This window comes from Hyperolius riggenbachi, chromosome 2, assembly GCF_040937935.1.
Source record: "Hyperolius riggenbachi isolate aHypRig1 chromosome 2, aHypRig1.pri, whole genome shotgun sequence".
NCBI lineage: Eukaryota > Metazoa > Chordata > Amphibia > Anura > Hyperoliidae > Hyperolius > Hyperolius riggenbachi.
Genome location: NC_090647.1, coordinates 39905813 through 39923417, shown reverse-complemented (window position 1 = coordinate 39923417; position 17605 = coordinate 39905813).

The following is a 17605-nucleotide window of genomic DNA, read 5'->3' as shown; positions in this document are numbered from 1 at the left end:
TTTTTGCGGCACTTTTTGAATGTACCCCAACAGCGCCGAGCCGAGGCAGAGGCAAGAGAGGCTCCAGTCTCAGGGCGCAGTGTAGGAGGGGTGCACAACTCACTCAGTTATCATTCCCCTATTGTGTTTGAAACAGAGAGAAATAAGAAAAGGGGATACATGGCAGTGACTGCAAGCCAGATAACTAGAGATTAAGGCATTGGGGGCTCTGGGGCACCTCTTACTCTAATAGCAATCCTTGTGTGACGGCTGGGGTGGGAGGGATGGAGGGGCGCACTTTGGTGTCTCAGTCTTGGGTGCTGGAGGACCTTGTCCTGGCTCTGTACCCTATATGGTAACCCGCATGAACTGTTGCTATGCATCTGAATAGGTTGGATTTTTTTCTCCTGTTCATGAAAAACAGGCCTGGATTTACCTCATTGGAGCCTATTGGCACAGATGTCCTGCACCTTAGACTTCACCCTCCCTGAACCCACAAACCCCCACCTAACCGCACCGCAAGTGTGCTGGCTGGCCCTGCAGTCACGTCTTCCTTACTTCCCTTGCCCACCATAGGTAGCTACAGATACCCCTAAGTATTAGGTAGCCAAAGGTACCTTCTGAGATGCCCCTGACTGAAGGGAGATCTTGTCAGTGTAATTTCTAGAGCCATGTTAGTACCTCATTTATACTCTCACCAGAACTCTGCATAGGGATGGAGGGAGGGAGGCGTTCGGGAAGGGGAGCGAGCCACCTTTCCATCATCAGGCGCCTGTAGACACATGCCTACAGTGCCTTATGGTAATTCCTGCCCTGATGAAAAGTTTAGTTGGGTTTATCGGGGGAAGTTGCTCTCTCTGCCCAAGATTGTCTATATGGACCAAGCATTGCTGTGTATCGTGGTAGATGAAGCCATCTGTCTTAATCACACCAGCTGGTTATTCTTGTTGTCCATAGTGTTTAATGGCCACTGATCGTGCGCTCAAAATAGTTTCCTGGAATGTGAAAGGGCTTAGGTCACCAGGTAATCGGTCGCGATAATTGCACCGTCTCAAAAAACTTCGAGCAGATGTTGTAATATTGCGAGAAACTCATCTGAGGGAGAAAGAGTTCAGATTTCTAGAGAAAAAGTGGGTGGCAAAATGTATTGGGTCCCCAGCGCAAGAGAGGAGGGGGTGGAGGGCGTGATCACGATAATCAGTAGCAAATTGCAGGCTACCGTGGAATGTTTGGAACATGATGGTGAGGGCAGGTGGCTTTATGTACAACTCAAAAAAACTCCAGGGGATACCTTCTCGATCTTTAATATATTTGCTCCTAATGGAACCCATTCATGGTACAATAAAAACATTAGATTTTCCCGTTTAATCAACCAAAGCGATCAAATCGATTGAAAGTCGAATTTTTTTTTTTAATCAAGAAAAATAATCGATTATCCTGTTTTTTGGATAAAAATCCGATCGGACACGCTGTAAAAAACGTAATATTCGATCCACGGAATAATCGAACGAAAATATCTAGTTGAAAAAAATGAAAAAATGGTATCATGTATGGGCACCTTAACACAGATCAGCAATCTTATTACAATTGTTACAGATTGCCCAGCAAGCTCATGGTGAACGAGAGCTCTTAGGAGTGTATAAGGGGCTGTGAAGGACCTAAAAGCCCTCTTACTAAAATGTTATGCAAAACAAAAGTTTGTCTTCTTAAAACGAAGGTATTTGCGATAATTCAGGTTGGAGTGAGCATATGTCTCCCATGATGCATCAGTGCTGAATAGGAGTGTATAAGGGGGGTCAGATAAAAACGGCGCACAGCCCCGATGGTATAAAAATGGCGTTGCATTGAATTACATTATAAAATGATATTCAGCAGCATTAGTGTTTAAAAATGGCACATGGCGCAAACCGTTAAATATCGTTTTATAACGTTGCTTGCCGGAGGTAGGGGAGTTAGTGTTAGCCAGCCGGGGAGCATAGTCCGGGCTTAGGCAAAGGTAGAGGGAGGGTTTAGTGTGAGAGAGGCAGGGTGCTTTGAGGCAGTGGGAGAGCAGGTGACAAAGGTGGAGGGGTTTGTAAACATTACCTGGTCCCTGATGATCGCGTCTTCTCTCCAATTCCTACTTAGTTTGAATGAGTTCTGCAGCCAGCCAATCAGCATGTGGCTTCAGTCCCTGCATGGTGACTGGCCGGCTGCAGGACTTTTGCAAACTAAACAGGAAGTGGAGAGGAGAAGGAATCGCCGGGACCAGGTAACGTATGAGAGATGCTGCTAATGACATCTTATTACTAAAGTTATTTAACATTTCAAGACATTTCTGAAGTGTTAACCACTTGAGGACCACAGTGGTAAACCCCCCTAAAGACCAGGCTCATTTTCACTAAAATGGCCACTGCAGCTTTAAGGCCAAGCTGCAGGGCTGCACAACACAGCACAAGAGTGATTCACCCCCCTCCCCCCCACACACACACACAAACAGAGCTCTCTGTTGGTGGGGTCTGATTGCCCCCAGTTGTTTATTTTCAAATAAATATTTATTTGTGTGTTTTTGTGCTTTTTTTTTACTCTTTGTCCTTTTTTTTTTTTTTTTTAACAAACCCCTCCCTCCCCCCAGCCGGCCAATCCTGGCGATCGGCTGTCATAGGCTTCTGCCTATGACAGCCGATCGCTCACTTGTCCCCCAGGGGGACAGCCGTGTCACACGGCTGTCCCCAGTACAGCGCTGCTGCTGATCACAGCGCTGTACTGAGTGAAAAGACGGCAGATTTGCCGTCTAACAGTCACCCAAGCGGCAATCGCCGCTCGGAGACTGAAGGCGGGGCATAGCTCTGCCCCCCGAGTAGGAGATGCCCGCGCAGCCTGCGCGCAATCTCTTGTAAATCCCAGCCCCAGGACTTGACACCAATCAGCGTTAGGCGGTCCTGGGGCTGCCGCCGCGGTCACGCCCGTTGGCGTGAGGCGGTCGCACAGTGGTTAAATAATTTTAGTAGCAAGATGCCATTATTGGCATCATCCCGCGCCATTTTTCACAGGCGCCATTTTTGAATGCACCCCATGTCTTTGTTGTCCCTGTAAGCTAACCACACCTCCAGAACTGCTAAAATGCAATGATGTGTCAGTTTGTACAGAGCCATAATAATCCAACATGCATACAGACATACAGTTTTGTATTGGTTGATCCTCGTCATCATGGCAAACTTACTAACATTCTAGTAAGAGGGCTTTTTGGTCCTCTGTAGCCCCTTATACAGGTACAGTCAGAAATGGCGCCTGTGAAAAATGCAAGAATTTGCATAGTCAGCAGAGATGCATTGTGGGAGACATCATATGCTCACTCCAATTTTCTCAAATACCTTCTGTTTTAAGAAGCCAAACTTTGGTTTTTATTACAATAGCCTGATTAACCGATTACTGCAAGCGGATTGACATCATGTTATTGTAGGAGGCGATTGGAACAATATTATGTCTAGGGAACAGGATAGATCACATACGCATGGTCGATGGAAAACCAAACAGAAGCCAACAATCCTACCGGATTGCATAACAGGATTGGCAATTGCCGCATTTCTTCCGGTTGGAAATCCGTATTTCCGCATTGGAATGCAGAAATACTAATGCAGAACGTAGATTTTCACAGAAATTTTAAGCCAATCAGAAGACTCACAATGAATGAACCAATCAGAGAATGTGGATTTTTGGGCGAAAATTTTGACGGAAAATCCACATTACCGATATTCAGTAATTTTAAGCCAATCAGAAGACTCAAAAAGCCAGAATGAATTAGCCAATCAGATAATGCATTTTTTCACGAAACTCTGTTTACCGATATTCGGTAATTTTAAGCCAATCGGAACTTCAGAAGACTTACAAACATTTTTGCAAAAATTTTGGGCGGAAAATCAGCACCAAAATGCAGAAATACGCCGAAGGCGGAAAGCGGTAACGGTGATCTGCATTGGCGGTAAGCGGAAATTCTGTGGAAGTGGACATCGCCATTTCTGACCATCCTGATTTCAGACCATAGCCCGGTTCTTATACAATTGCAGTCAACTCTACCGAGGGGGTCGGATGTCATTTGCCGTTATCCCCAGCATCTCTATGGGGAAGATTTCTTCCAACAAATCTACCGAGGGGGTCGGATGTCATTTGCCGTTTTCCCCAGCATCTCTATGGGGAAGATCTCTTCCAACAAATCTACCGAGGGGGTCGGATGGCATTTGGCATTTTCCCCAGCATCTCTATGGGGAAGATTTCTTCCAACAACTCTACCGAGGGGGTCGGATGGCATTTGGCATTTTCCCCAGCATCTCTATGGGGAAGATTTCTTCCAACAACTCTACCGAGGGGGTCGGATGGCATTTGGCATTTTCCCCAGCATCTCTATGGGGAAGATCTCTTCCAACAAATCTACCGAGGGGGTCGGATGGCATTTGGCATTTTCTCCAGCATCTCTATGGGGAAGATCTCTTCCAACAACTCTACTGAGGGGGTCGGACGTCATTTGCCGTTTTCCCGAGCATCTCTATGGGGAAGATCTCTTCCAACAACTCTACCGAGGGGGTCGGACGTCATTTGCCGTTTTCCCCAGCATCTCTATGGGGAAGATCTCTTCCAACAACTCTACCGAGGGGGTCGGACGTCATTTGCCGTTTTCCCGAGCATCTCTATGGGGAAGATCTCTTCCAACAACTCTACCGAGGGGGTCGGACGTCATTTGCCGTTTTCCCCAGCATCTCTATGGGGAAGATCTCTTCCAACAACTCTACCGAGGGGGTCGGGATGTCATTTGGCATTTTCCCCAGCATCTCTATGGGGAAGATCTCCTCCAACAACTCTACCGAGGGGGTTGGATGGCATTTGGCATTTTCCCCAGCATCTCTATGGGGAAGATCTCTTCCAACAACAATTGCGATCCTGGTGGCTAGAATTCTGCGATGATAACGTGTCGCACAAATATAACCAACTTTTATTTTGGGACACAGCTAAGGCAGTCCTAAGAGGGAAAATCATTGCGTATACTATACCTCCCAACTTTTTGAGATAAGAAAAAAGGGCATTAAGCCACACCTCTAACCACGCCCCCAGCACACCCCCTAGGCATGCATACCATCAAGATTTCATAAGATGTTGTTTTATCATTCAAACCACACTGGTCCTTTCTATCCTGGTTCATTTTCCTACATATTAACATGTGAAAATAAGAAATGTATCAATTTAAAAGAATGGGAATAAAGTTTAGAGTTAACTTAACACATTTTTCAGTAGAAAAGGACACATATTTACAGAGATCTGTACATCAGTCCTGAAAGAGGGACACTGAGGAAGAAAGAGGGACAGAGAGATTGTGTTCCCAAAGAGGGACTGTTCTGCTAAAAGAGGGACAGTTGGGAGCTATGTGTATGATGCCACAAAAAAAAAGTACAGAGCAAGAATACCTTTCCTGATAAAAATCAGCTACAGCTTTAACTAGAGATGCTTGGATTAAAGCCAAAATGACTACTGACAAATGGTTTAGGCAGAGGGAAACATTGCTTAAAGGATACCCGAGGTGACATGTGACGTGATGAGATAAACATGTGTATGTACAGTGCCTAGCACACTAATAACTAGGCTGTGTTCCTTTTTTCCCTTTCTCTACCTGAAAGAGTTAAATATCAGGTATGTAAGTGGCTGACTCAGTCCTGACTCAGACAGGAAGTGACTACAGTGTGACCCTCACTGATAAGAAATTCCAACTATAAAACACTTTCCTAGCAGAAAATGGCTTATGAGAGCAAGAAAGAGGTAAAAAGGGGAATTTCTTATCAGTGAGGGTCACACTGTAGTCACTTCCTGTCTGAATCAGAACTGAGTCAGCCACTTACATACCTGATATTTAACTGTTTCAGGCAGAGAAAGGAAAAAAAGGAACACAGCATAGTTATTTGTGTGCTATGCACTGTACATACAAATGTCTATCTCATTATGTCACATGTCACTTCGGGTATCCTTAAAGCCATAGAAAGATCTGCAGCATTATAAATATGGGTGTAAAGCTGGGAAAATATTGGCTAACAAGGCCAAGGGGAGACGCCCACCTTTAATTATACAAAGTCTTAGAGCAGAAACGTTTTATAACAATATGCTTCCACATACCCGAAACAGGAAGTGACAGCAAGCTTACGTCATGCGCACATCACTTCCTGCTTGGCCAGTGGCCAGACAGGGAACTTCGTGTTATTGCAGGTCTGAAGGCCTGTTTCTGTTGGTGCGGCGGAAGCTGCCGCCAGTTTACAGTGTGAAACCGCCTCAAGCTATTGACCCAAATCTAGTTACTCAGTGGTTGGCCAGGGCGAAATTATTCAAATTACCTCAGGAAGACAGAGATCTGCTCAATGCGGACATCTCAGAGATGGAGATAAAGGCAACCATAAATCCCTAGCCAGACACAAAGCGCCTGGGCCAGACGGTCTGCCATCAGAATGCTATAAAATATTGCAGCAAAAAGTTACACCAGTTCTGCGAGTGGTCTAAAAAAAAACAATGGAAGAGTCTAATATTCCCCTGCAGACAGCCAAAGCCGCCTACATTAAACTGCTTCGTAAAGAAGGAAAGGATCTGCAGCTTTTAGGGTCATACAGACAGACCCATTTCTCTTATAAATCAGGACTTAGAAATCCTCACTAAATTGATGGGGGATAGGCTGGCTTCCTTTGTTCCTAACCCTATAAGTAGAGATGGCTCGAACCTCCGATTTTCGGTTCGCGAACCCAGTTTGCGAACTTCCGCGGAAGGTTCGGTTCGCGCAAACTTTCTCGAACCGCAATAGACTTCAATAGGGAGGCAAACTTTGAAAACTGGAAACACTCATACTGGCCAGAAAAGTGATGGAAAACGTGTTTCAAGGGGTCTAACACCTGGACCCCCAGGTGGCGGAGTGGGATACACGCCAAAAGTCAGAGGGAAAAATCTGGATTTGACGCAAAGCAGCGTTTTAAGGGCAGATATCACATTGAATGCTAAATTGCAGGCCTAAAGTGCTTTCAAACATCTTGCATGTGTATACATCAATCAGGGAGTGTAATTAGAGTTCTGCTTCACACTGACACACCAAACTCACTGTGTAACGCACCGCAAACAGCTGTTTGCGTAGTGACGGCCGTGCTGGACTGGTGCGCAACATGACCAGAGTGTAGGCCGTGTCGGTTTTCCAGCCCATATGGTCGCCGGGCTGTGGTAGCTCAATGATAGAACAACAGTGACTGTCCAGCTGATCAAATTTGCTCTGTCCACAATGAAGCAACGACCTTATTATCTTCTTGTATGTAGGTAGGCATAGGTAGGTGTCCCAGTAGTTAGCTAGGCATAGGTAGGAGTCCCAGTATAGGTAGGTAGGCATAGGTAGGTCCCCTAGTATAGGTAGGTAGGCATAGGTAGGTGTCCCCATATAGGTAAGTAGGTGCCCCAGTAGTTAGGTAGGCATAGGTAGGTGTCCCAGTATAGATAGTTAGGCAGGGCCTGGCTGGCACAGTAATAACAATTATCAAGGTCCAGCTGCAACAGATAGGGCTGTATAATGTCAGTGTCAGTGAGCAACACAAAAAAAAAACACATCAGGAGAACATTAGCTCTCAAAAGAGCTGTTGAGGGGTGCTATTTTAGCAATAACAATCAGCAAGGAGCAAGCTAACAAGCCAAGAGCCTAACTAATCTTTCCCTAGGAGAAACAGTCTGAAGCAGCTCGCCCTACTCTCACTATTGCAGGCACATGAGTGAGCATGGCCGGATTTCTGGCAAGGCCACATAGGCCATGGCCTAGGGCACCAGATAAACAAGGGGCGGCCTGCAGACAGTGGGCATTATTTGCAAGTGTCCAAACAAATGAAAGTGGTCAGGATAACTGCACTATTAGTACCAGCTGGCATCTGCCTGTGCTGTGTTACAGGCAGCTGCAGTCCGTTAACCAAACGTTTGTGAACAGTGTGTGACTAGCAAAAAGCCAGACCTTGTCCAATAACATAGCAGCAGCTGCAGGCAGTTGCAGAAGGCCGGTTCTCACGTACTTGGTGTGGGGGATGAAAGGACCTGGGGCAGCACCAGCAAATAGTACAGAATACAGAAGGCAGTGTCTCACAGTACCCATTTCTTAATTATTGATTGGCCAGCGCTGTTACCCTGGAGACAGCAGTGGGTACAGGACTCACTTTTACGTGTTGCTGGCCCCACCCAATGTCCAATTGTGAGCCACTTTTGACTATGTGTGTTTGGTGGAAGGCTCCCAGCACGCCCATCACCTGTAGATCGCTTGATTGACCAGTTCCCCCGTGTGACATGATTGATTCACTTCACGTTGCCATGGAGACCTCGGCACTAGCCCCAATAGTGGACACCATCGGCCCAAAAAGTTTGGGTGTGTGTGGAGAGAGGTGGTAGGATACGGTTTCGGTTGGGGCGGCTGGTAATAGTCGGCCTTGGGCGGTAAGAAGTACAAATCCGGCCCTGCGAGTGAGTGTAATGGCCGGCGGAGCCTGCCTTATATAAGGGGGGGGGGGCTGGGAGTGCCTGCTGACTGTGATGTAGAGGGTCAAAGTTGACCCTAATGGAGCATTATGGGGCGAATCGAACTTCCGGGAAAGTTTGCCTTCGACGGCGTATGCAAACCACCCAAGGTTCGCCTGGAGCCGTTCGCAGGCGATCCGTTCGGGCCATCTCTACTTATAAGGGCTGGTGCATACCAGAGCGATTCTGGAGTGTTTTTTAAACCGCTTGCAGGGGGGAAACCGCTTGGCTAATGAAAGTGAATGGGATGGTGCACACCAGAGCGGTTCGTTTTTTCCACAAACGCAAACTCAGGGGCTGCAGCAATTTTTTAGATTTCTGAGGCGTTTCTGCCTCAATTTTAAAGTATAGGAAAGTGGAAAACCGCTCTGAAAAACGCCAGATCAGAGCGGTTTTCCAGGCGTTTTTGTTACAGAAGCTGTTCAGTAACAGCTTTTACTGTAACAATATTTGAAATCTGCTACACAAAAAACGCTCCAAAAAACGCTAGGCATATTTAGAAAACGTCTCTAAGCATGCCTAAAATTGCTCTGAAATTTGCTTCAAAAACCTCTAGCGTTTTGCAGATCTGCTAGAGGTTTTTGGTGTGCACTGGGCCTAAGACCTAGTCAGGTGGGTTTTGAGCGAGGTCGAGCAGCAGTCACTAATAATAGGAAACTAATAAATGTCCTGAAATTTGTTAAGGCTTATCCTAAGGGCCTGTTCAGACTATGCGCGTTCCTAGACGTTTTCAGGGAACGTGTCTGGGTACCAAAAACGCATAGGAACGGCTCCTAATGCTTTTGAATGGGCTAGTTCACATGTATGCGTATGAGACGCATACGTTTCTCATCCGCATTGCTGCACGCAGTTCTGTGCGTTACGCATAGAAACGGACGCAATGAAAGTCTATGGACGCGTATCAAAAACGCGTACTATTGCGTTTTTAGCGTCCGTTTTCCTCTGTGGTTCCCATAATTCTTTTTTTTCCCCTGGGTCACGTGTGTGTGTGTGCAAAACTCAATAGAATACGCATTAGAACGCAATAAAAACGCATGCGTTTTTCAACTTGCGTTTCTTTGATTTTAAACGCATTCTTCATACACTTATAAAATTAGCGCACCCCTCAGCCTTGACGTCGAAAAGTTGTTTGACGTTGTTAACTGGGACTGGTTGCAATCTGCTTTAGATAAAATTGGGATCATGGGGAGCTTCCAGATGCTGATTAACCACTTAAAGACGATGGTGTAAAGGTGTGTACACACATCAGATAAAAGTCTTTGGAAAATGAAAGATCACAGACCAATTTTACCCCCTTCCATGCAGATACTGATCTGTTGAGTGTGTACAGCATCTGTGTGTGCAGCATCTTGCAAAGATTTTTATCTGATGGGAAGTTCAGCTCCATAGAATAGACTGTGTAGAGTATGGCTCTCATACTACATGGAAGGGGGTAAAATTGGTCTGCGATCATTCATTTTCCAAAGACTTTTATCTGATGTGTGTACCCACCTTTAAACCTCCCCCCCCCCCCCCCCCCCCCCCTAATGACCAGGCCATTTTTTACCATTTAGGCCACTGCAGCTTTAAGACCTCGCTGCAGGGCCGTACAACTCACCACACAAGTGATTCCCCCCCCCCCCCATTTTTTATTTTATTTTCTAATCAGCCTATGACAGCGGATCGCCTTTGTGCCTCAGGAGGGGACAGCCGAGTGACACGGTTGTCCCCTATACAGCGATGCCCTAGATCGCAGCGCTGTACCATGTAAATAGACGGTGCCATTTCCCCGTCTAACAGTCTCCTAGCGGCGATTGGCGCTGGGAAACTGATGGCGGAGCGGAGCTCCGTCATTCATGCGTAAATGCGTAAAGGGTGTCCCCTGTCCCCTCTTCTGTTCGATATACTGTAGCGCTAGAACCATTGTTGCGTTTACAACAAGCAAAAGAGGTGACAGGCCCAGATGTTAATAGGGTAAAGGTTTCACAAGCAGTATTCGCAGATGATGTACTACTATTCCTAAATGATCCTATAAATGTCATGGAAATAGAATAAAAAACATTGTTTGGAAATAAAGGCGAGTACAGAGGCCACAAAAGTGATGGAAAAGATGTTTCAAGGGGTCTAACACCTGGAGGGGGGCATGGCGGAGTGGGATACACGCCAAAAGACGCGGGGAAAATTACGGATTTGACGCACAGCAGGGTTTTAAGGACAGAAATCGCATTGCATTGCTAAATTGGAGGCCTAAAGTGCTTTAAAACATCTTGCATGTGTATACATCAATCAGGGAGTGTAATTAGTGTACTGCTTCACACTGGCACACCAAACTCACTGTGTAACGCACTGCAAACAGCTGTTTGTGTAGTTATGGCCGTGCTGGACTGGTGCGCATGATGGCGAGAGTGCAGGCGATGGCGGTTTTCAAGCCCATATGGTCGGGCTGAGGTAGCACAATGACAAAACAACAGTGACTGTCTAGCTGATCGAATTTGGTCTGTCCACAATGAAGCAACAACCTTATTATCTTGGGTCAGGTGTGCACCCCAACACACTCATATAGGTCATTGCTTCATTGTGATACGCAAGCCCCTTCACCGCGGCAAGGTAACGATCAGGAAGGGGAATCGACACATGTACATGTCTTTTGTTTTGTTGTTGCAGCCGCAGTGCAGCCAGAAAAATAAGGCAGGCATGTACACGCACCAGAAAAAATTACTATTGTCTTTGTTAGCGGCCGCTGCTAGCAGCGGCCTTAAAAATTTAGGAATCCACCTGGAGTCCTGGACCCTGTTGGTGGTGGCAGAGAAGGCAGTCAAGCAGCCTGCAGGCAGAGATGCTGTGTGGGGGGACTGACTTAGTCTTGGGGCAGGCAGCAGCAGCCAGCAGGCAGGCAGGCAGACATGCTGTGTGGGGACTGACTTAGTCTTCGGGCAGGCAGTAGCCCCCCGGGATCCATGCCTCATTCATTTTGATAAAAGTGAGGTACTGAACACTTTTTTTTACCTAGGCGACTTCTTCTCACTGACAATGCCTCCAGCTGCGCTGAAGGTCCTTTCTGACAGGACGCTTGAGGCAGGGCAATCCAGAAGTTGGATAGCAAATTGTGACAGCTCTGGCCACAGGTCAAGCCTTTGCACCCAGTAGCCCAGGGGTTCATCGCTGCTCAGAGTGTCTACATCCGCACTTAAGGCCAGGTAGTCAGCTACCTGCCGGTCGAGGCATTGGTGGAGGGTGGATGCGGAAGGGCTAAGGTGAGGCATTGGCCTAAAGAATGTCCGACATCACCAAGACATCGCTACAGCATCCTATCCTTCACGCAGGGTGGACATGGGAGGAGGAGGAAGATTACTGGCAGTGGTACCAAGGGTCTAGTAGCGTTGCCACCCAGTACAGGTCATTCCCCTTGAGTTTTTTTATACGGGGGTCCCTCAACAGGCTGGACAGCATGAAAGACACCATCTGCACAAAGTTGAATGCCGACGTACTAGCCATCTTGTCTTGCTCTTCCTCAGTGGTCAGGTAAGTTGGTGTTGATGATACCTACCGCAGGTGATGTTTCCAACAAATCTTCCTCCTCTTCCTGTTTACGCTCCTCTACAGCTTGATCCACCACTCTACGCATGGCACACTCCAGGAAGAACGCATATGGGATCAAGTCACTGATGGCGCCTCCACTGCGACTCACCAGGTTTGTCACCTCCTCAAACGGACGCATGAACCTGCCTTCTTTAGATTATAAGATTGAGCACATGTGCCATGCAGGGTACATGTGTCAACTTACCCAAACTCAAAGCCAACAAGAGATTGCTGCAGTTGTCAAACACCATGTTGCCGATCTCCAGTTGGTGCGGGTCAGCCACTGATCCACCTGTTTGTTCAGAGCAGCCAGGAGAGCTGCTCTAGTGCAGAGGGCCCAACCGTCCTGATCTCGTCGGGACTGTAATGATTTGGGGGGGCTCTCCCGCTGTCACGGTATGAGCCCCCCAAGTCCCGGCGGCAGTGGGCAGCAGTAGTAAAAAAAATGATCGAGGCGCCAGCCGCGCGTGGTATGCGGGATGCGGCCATATCATTACTACCTCCCTCCTTCCCTCCCTCCCTCCTTCCCTTGAGATCTGCCCCCCTGTGTCCCCGTTAGCAGAGTGCGCAGTGAGCGGAGCGGGCTGTCATTACCTGCGTCCATGCACGCATACCGATGTTTGGCTTCACTCTGCTTCCTGTGACGTCACAGGAAGCTGGATGAAGACATCGGTATGCGTGCATGGACGCAGGTAAGATGACAGCCCGCTCCGCTCGCTGCGCACTCTGCTAACGGGGACATGGGGGCAGATCTCAAGGGAGGGAGGTAGTAATGATATGGCCGCATCCCGTATACCACGCGCGGCTTGCGCCTCGATCATTTTTTTTTTTTTTAGTGCTGCCTACTGCCGCCGGGACTTGGCACCCATCCTCACCCTCCTCCCCACCCACGGGCACCCTTACCCTCCTCCCCACCCACGGGCAGGGTGTATGAGGGTATATTTAGTAAAAAAAAAAAAGAATAAGGCATAAATATTAATAATAATAAAAAAATCTTCAAAAACCGATGGTAGGCGTGTCTTGGGGCGTGGTTGGGGGTGTGGCCAGTGTCCCGGTTTCTTAGTTTAAAATGTTGGGAGGTATGCTAGTGTGACTCTCCGCTTTAAGGCAAGACATGTCCAACATGGCGTGACACCATCTTACCTGGCATAAAGCATAGGCCCTGGGGAGCTGGGGGTGTGTAGTTGGAGAGGATGTAGCAGGAGGAGTAGGAGGAGAAGGAGAGGAGGTGGCAGCAGGCCTGCCTGCAAGCCGTGGAGGTGTCACAACTAGGTCTGCTGCACAGCCAGCGGTCACCAGGTTGACCCAATGTGCTGTATAAGTAATGTGCCTGCCCTTACTCTGCTTTGCAGACCAGGCATCCGTGGTCAGACGGACCCTTGACCTAACGCTGTGTGCCAGAGATGACACCACTTGCCTTTCAACATCATGGTACAGTTTGGGTATCACCTTTTTTTGAGAAATAATTGCAGCCTGGTATCTTCCACTGCGGTGTCCCAATCACCACAAATTTTCAGAAGGCCTCAGAGTCTACCAGCTGGTATGGTAACAGCTGGCGAGCTAACAGTTCCGCCAAGCCAGCTGTCAGACACCGGGCAAGGGGGTGACTGGCAGACATTCTGCTCAAAGATTTCCTTCACGGACACCTGGCTGCTGCTGTGGGCAGAGGAGCAGGAACCGCTCAAGGTGAGAGGTGGAGTGGAAGAGGGTGGCTGTGAAGGTGCAAGGGAGAAAGCGGCTGAAGATGCTGCACCTGAAGGGGGAAGAGGAGACGGAGGGTGGCTTTGCTTTTGTGTGCTGCTTTTCCTCAGGTGGTCATCCCATTGCTGTTTGTACTTTTTCATCATGTGCCTTCTTAAGGCAGTTGTCCCTACGAGGGTCTTGGTCTTTCTACTGCTCAATTTTTGGTGGCAGAGAGTACAGATGGCATCGCTATCATCTTTGGCAGACACACAAAAAAATTTCCATACCGCTGAGCCCTGGGAGGATGGCACTGTGGTGGTGGCGGCAGCAGCTGACCTTGAAGGGCATGTTGGCTGACTATGCATAGGTGGCGATACATGCTGCCGGATACTGCCACGAGCTGTTCCTGACGACGAGCTCCCCCTGCTTCTTTCAGCAACTCGTCTCCTCCTACTCCTCTCTGACTCCCCCTCTGAACTGTCCCCCTGGTCATCATGTCTATTGGGATCCCACGTGACAGTCCGCAATAGACTTCAATGGGGAGGCGAACTTTGAAAAATAGAAAAAATTATGCTGGTCACAAAAGTGATGGAAAACATGTTTCAAGGGGTCTAACAACTGGAGGGGGGCATGGCGAAGTGGGATACACGCCAAAAGTCCCGGGGAAAAATCTGGATTTGACGCAAAGCAGCGTTTTAAGGGCAGAAATCACATTGAATGCTAAATTGGAGGCCTAAAGTGTTTTCAAACATCTTGCATGTGTATACATCAATCAGGGAGTGTAATTAGTGTACTGCTGAGTGCTTCACACTGACACACCAAACTCACTGTGTTACGCACCACAAACAGCTGTTTGCGTAGTGACGGCCGTGCTGGACTGGTGCGCAGCATGGCCAGAGTGTAGGCCGTGGCGGTTTTCAAGCCCATATGGTCGCCGGGCTGTGGTAGCTCAATGATAGCACAACCGTGACTGTCCAGCTGATCAAATTTGGTCTGACCACAATGAAGCAACGACCTTATTATCTTTTGTGTGCCACCCCCACCCGAGACACTCATATAGCCGGCGGTCATTGCTTCATTGTGATACGCAAGCCCCTTCACCGCGGCAAGGTAATGATCATGAGGGGGGATGGGCACATGTACATGCCTTTTGTTTTGTTGTTGCAGCCACCCGCAGTGCAGCCAGAAAAATTAGGCAGGCATGTACACGCACCAGAAAAATTAGTATAAAAAAATTCAGAAATCCGCCTAGAGTCCTGGACCCTGTTGGTGGTGGCGGAGAAGGCAAGCGGCCTGCAGGCAGAGATGCTGTGTGTGGGGACTGACTTCGGTCGTGCAATAGCCCTCCGGGATCCATGCCTCATTCATTTTGATAAAGGTCAGGTACTGAACACTGTCGTGACTTAGGCGACTTCTCTTCTCAGTGACAATGCCTCCAGCTGCACTGAAGGTCCTTTCTGACAGGGCACTTGCGGCAGGGCAAGAGAGAAGTTGGATGGCAAATTGGGACAGCTCTGGCCACAGGTCAAGCCTGCGCAACCAGTAGTTCAAGGGTTCATCGTCGCTGCTCGCAGTGTCTACCTCCACACTCAAGGCCAGGTAGTCGGCTACCTGCCGGTCCAGGCGATGGTGGAGGGTGGATCCGGAAGGGCTATGGCGAGGCGTTGGACTAAAGAATGTCCGCATGTCCGACATCACCCTGAGATCTCTGGAGTGTCCTGTCCTTGCCTGCGTGGACTTGGAAGGAGGAGGATTACTGCCAGTGGTACCTTGATTGCGTTGTGCTGTCACATCACCCTTAAACGCATTGTAAAGCATAATTGCCAGCTTGTTCTGCAAGTGCTGCATCCTTTCCACCTTCTGTTGAGTTGGTAACAGGTCCGCCACTTTGTGCCTGTACCGAGGGTCTAGAAGCGTGGCCACCCAGTACAGGTCATTCTCCTTGAGATTTGTGATACGGGGATCCCTCAACAGGCTGGACAACATGAAAGAGGCCATCTGCACAAAGCTGGATGCAGACGTACTCTCCATCTCCTCTTGCTCTTCCTCAGTGATGGCACGCAACTCCTCTTCCTCCCCCCAGCCAGGCAGCCATGAACAATACCACGGGAACGTGGAGCAGCAGAAGCCCCCTGTGACGGATGCTGCGGTTCTTCTTCCGCCGCCTCTTCCTCCTCCACAGAAACACCTTCCTCATCATCATCATCCGAGTCTGACTCCTCTTCTTCCCCACGCGACTCCTCTTCTTCCTCCTCCTCCCCCCTCTGTACTGCCGCAGGTGTTGAGGAAACATCTGGTTCGGATGAAAATTGCTCCCATGACTCCTCCTGCCATATCTGTTCTCGTTCACGCTCCTCCACAGCTTTATCCACCACTCTACTCACGGCAAGTTGTTTCTCCGCTGAATGTCCGCAAAGCATGCCATGGCCGTGTAAGACCGCCTGAAATGCCCACACAGCTTCCTGGCCTGCTTCAGGACGTCCTCTAAGCCTGGGTACTTGGACACAAATCTTTGCACGACCAGATTCAGCACATGTGCCATGCAGGGTACATGTGTCAGCTTTCCCAAATTCAACGCGGAAATGATATTGCTGCCGTTGTCACACACCACGTTGCCGATCTTCAGCTTGTGCGGGGTCAGCCATTGCTCCACCTGTTTGTTAAGAGCAGCCAGGAGAGCTGCTCCAGTGTGACTTTCCGCTTTGAGGCAAGACATGTCTAAGACGGCATGACACCGTCGTACCTGGCATGCAGCATAGGCCCTGGGGTGCAGGGGCTGTGTAGCTGGAGAGGAGATCACGGCACCAGCCAAGGAGGAAGAGGAGGATGACGACAGCGAAGAGTATGTAGCAGGCATAGAGGAGGTGGCAGGAAGCCTGCCTGCAAGCCGTGGAGGTGTCACAAGTTGGTCCGCTGCACAGTCACGTACTCCCTTCTTGCTGCCATCGGTCACCAGGTTGACCCAATGGGCTGTGTACGTAATGTAGTGGCCCTGCCCGTGCTTGGCAGACCAGGCATCTGTGGTCAAGTGGACCCTTGACCCAACGCTCTTCGCAATAGATGACACCACTTGCCTCTCAACTGCACGGTACAGTTTGGGTATGGCCTTTTGTGAAAAATAATTGCGGCCTGGTATCTTCCACTGCGGTGTCCCAATGGCCACAAATTTACGGAAAGCCTCTGACTCCACCAGCTTGTATGGTAATAGCTGGCGAGCTAATAGTTCCGCCACGCCAGCTGTCAGACGCCGGGCAAGAGGGTGACTGGCAGACATTTGCTTCTTACGCTCAAATACTTCCTTCACGGACAGCTGGCTACTGCTGTGGGCAGAGGAGAAGAAACCGCTCAAGGGCAGAGTCCTTGAGCGGTGTGGAGGAGGGTGGCTGTGAAGATGCAAGGGAGAAAGCGACTGAAGAAGATGATGCACCTGAAGGAGGAAGAGGAGAAGGAGGGTGGCTTGTCTTTTGGGTGCTGCTTTTCCTCAGGTGTTCTTGCCATAGCTGTTTGTGCCTTTTCTCCAGGTGCCTTCGTAAGGCACTTGTCCCTACGTGAGAGTTGGCCTTTCCATGGCTCAATTTTTGCTGGCAGAGACAACAGATGGCTTTGCTCCGATCTGAGACAGACATGTTAAAAAATTTCCAAACCGCAGAGCCCCCCTGGGATGATGGCGCTACGGTGGCATCAGCAGCTGACATTGCAGGGCATGTTGGCTGGCTGTCCATAGCTGGCGATACATGGCGCCGGACACTGCCCCCAGCTGTTTCTGAGGACGAGCTCCCTCTGCTTCTTTCATGGACTCGTCTTCTCCTAATCCTCTCTTACTCCCCCTCTGAACTGTCCCGCTAGT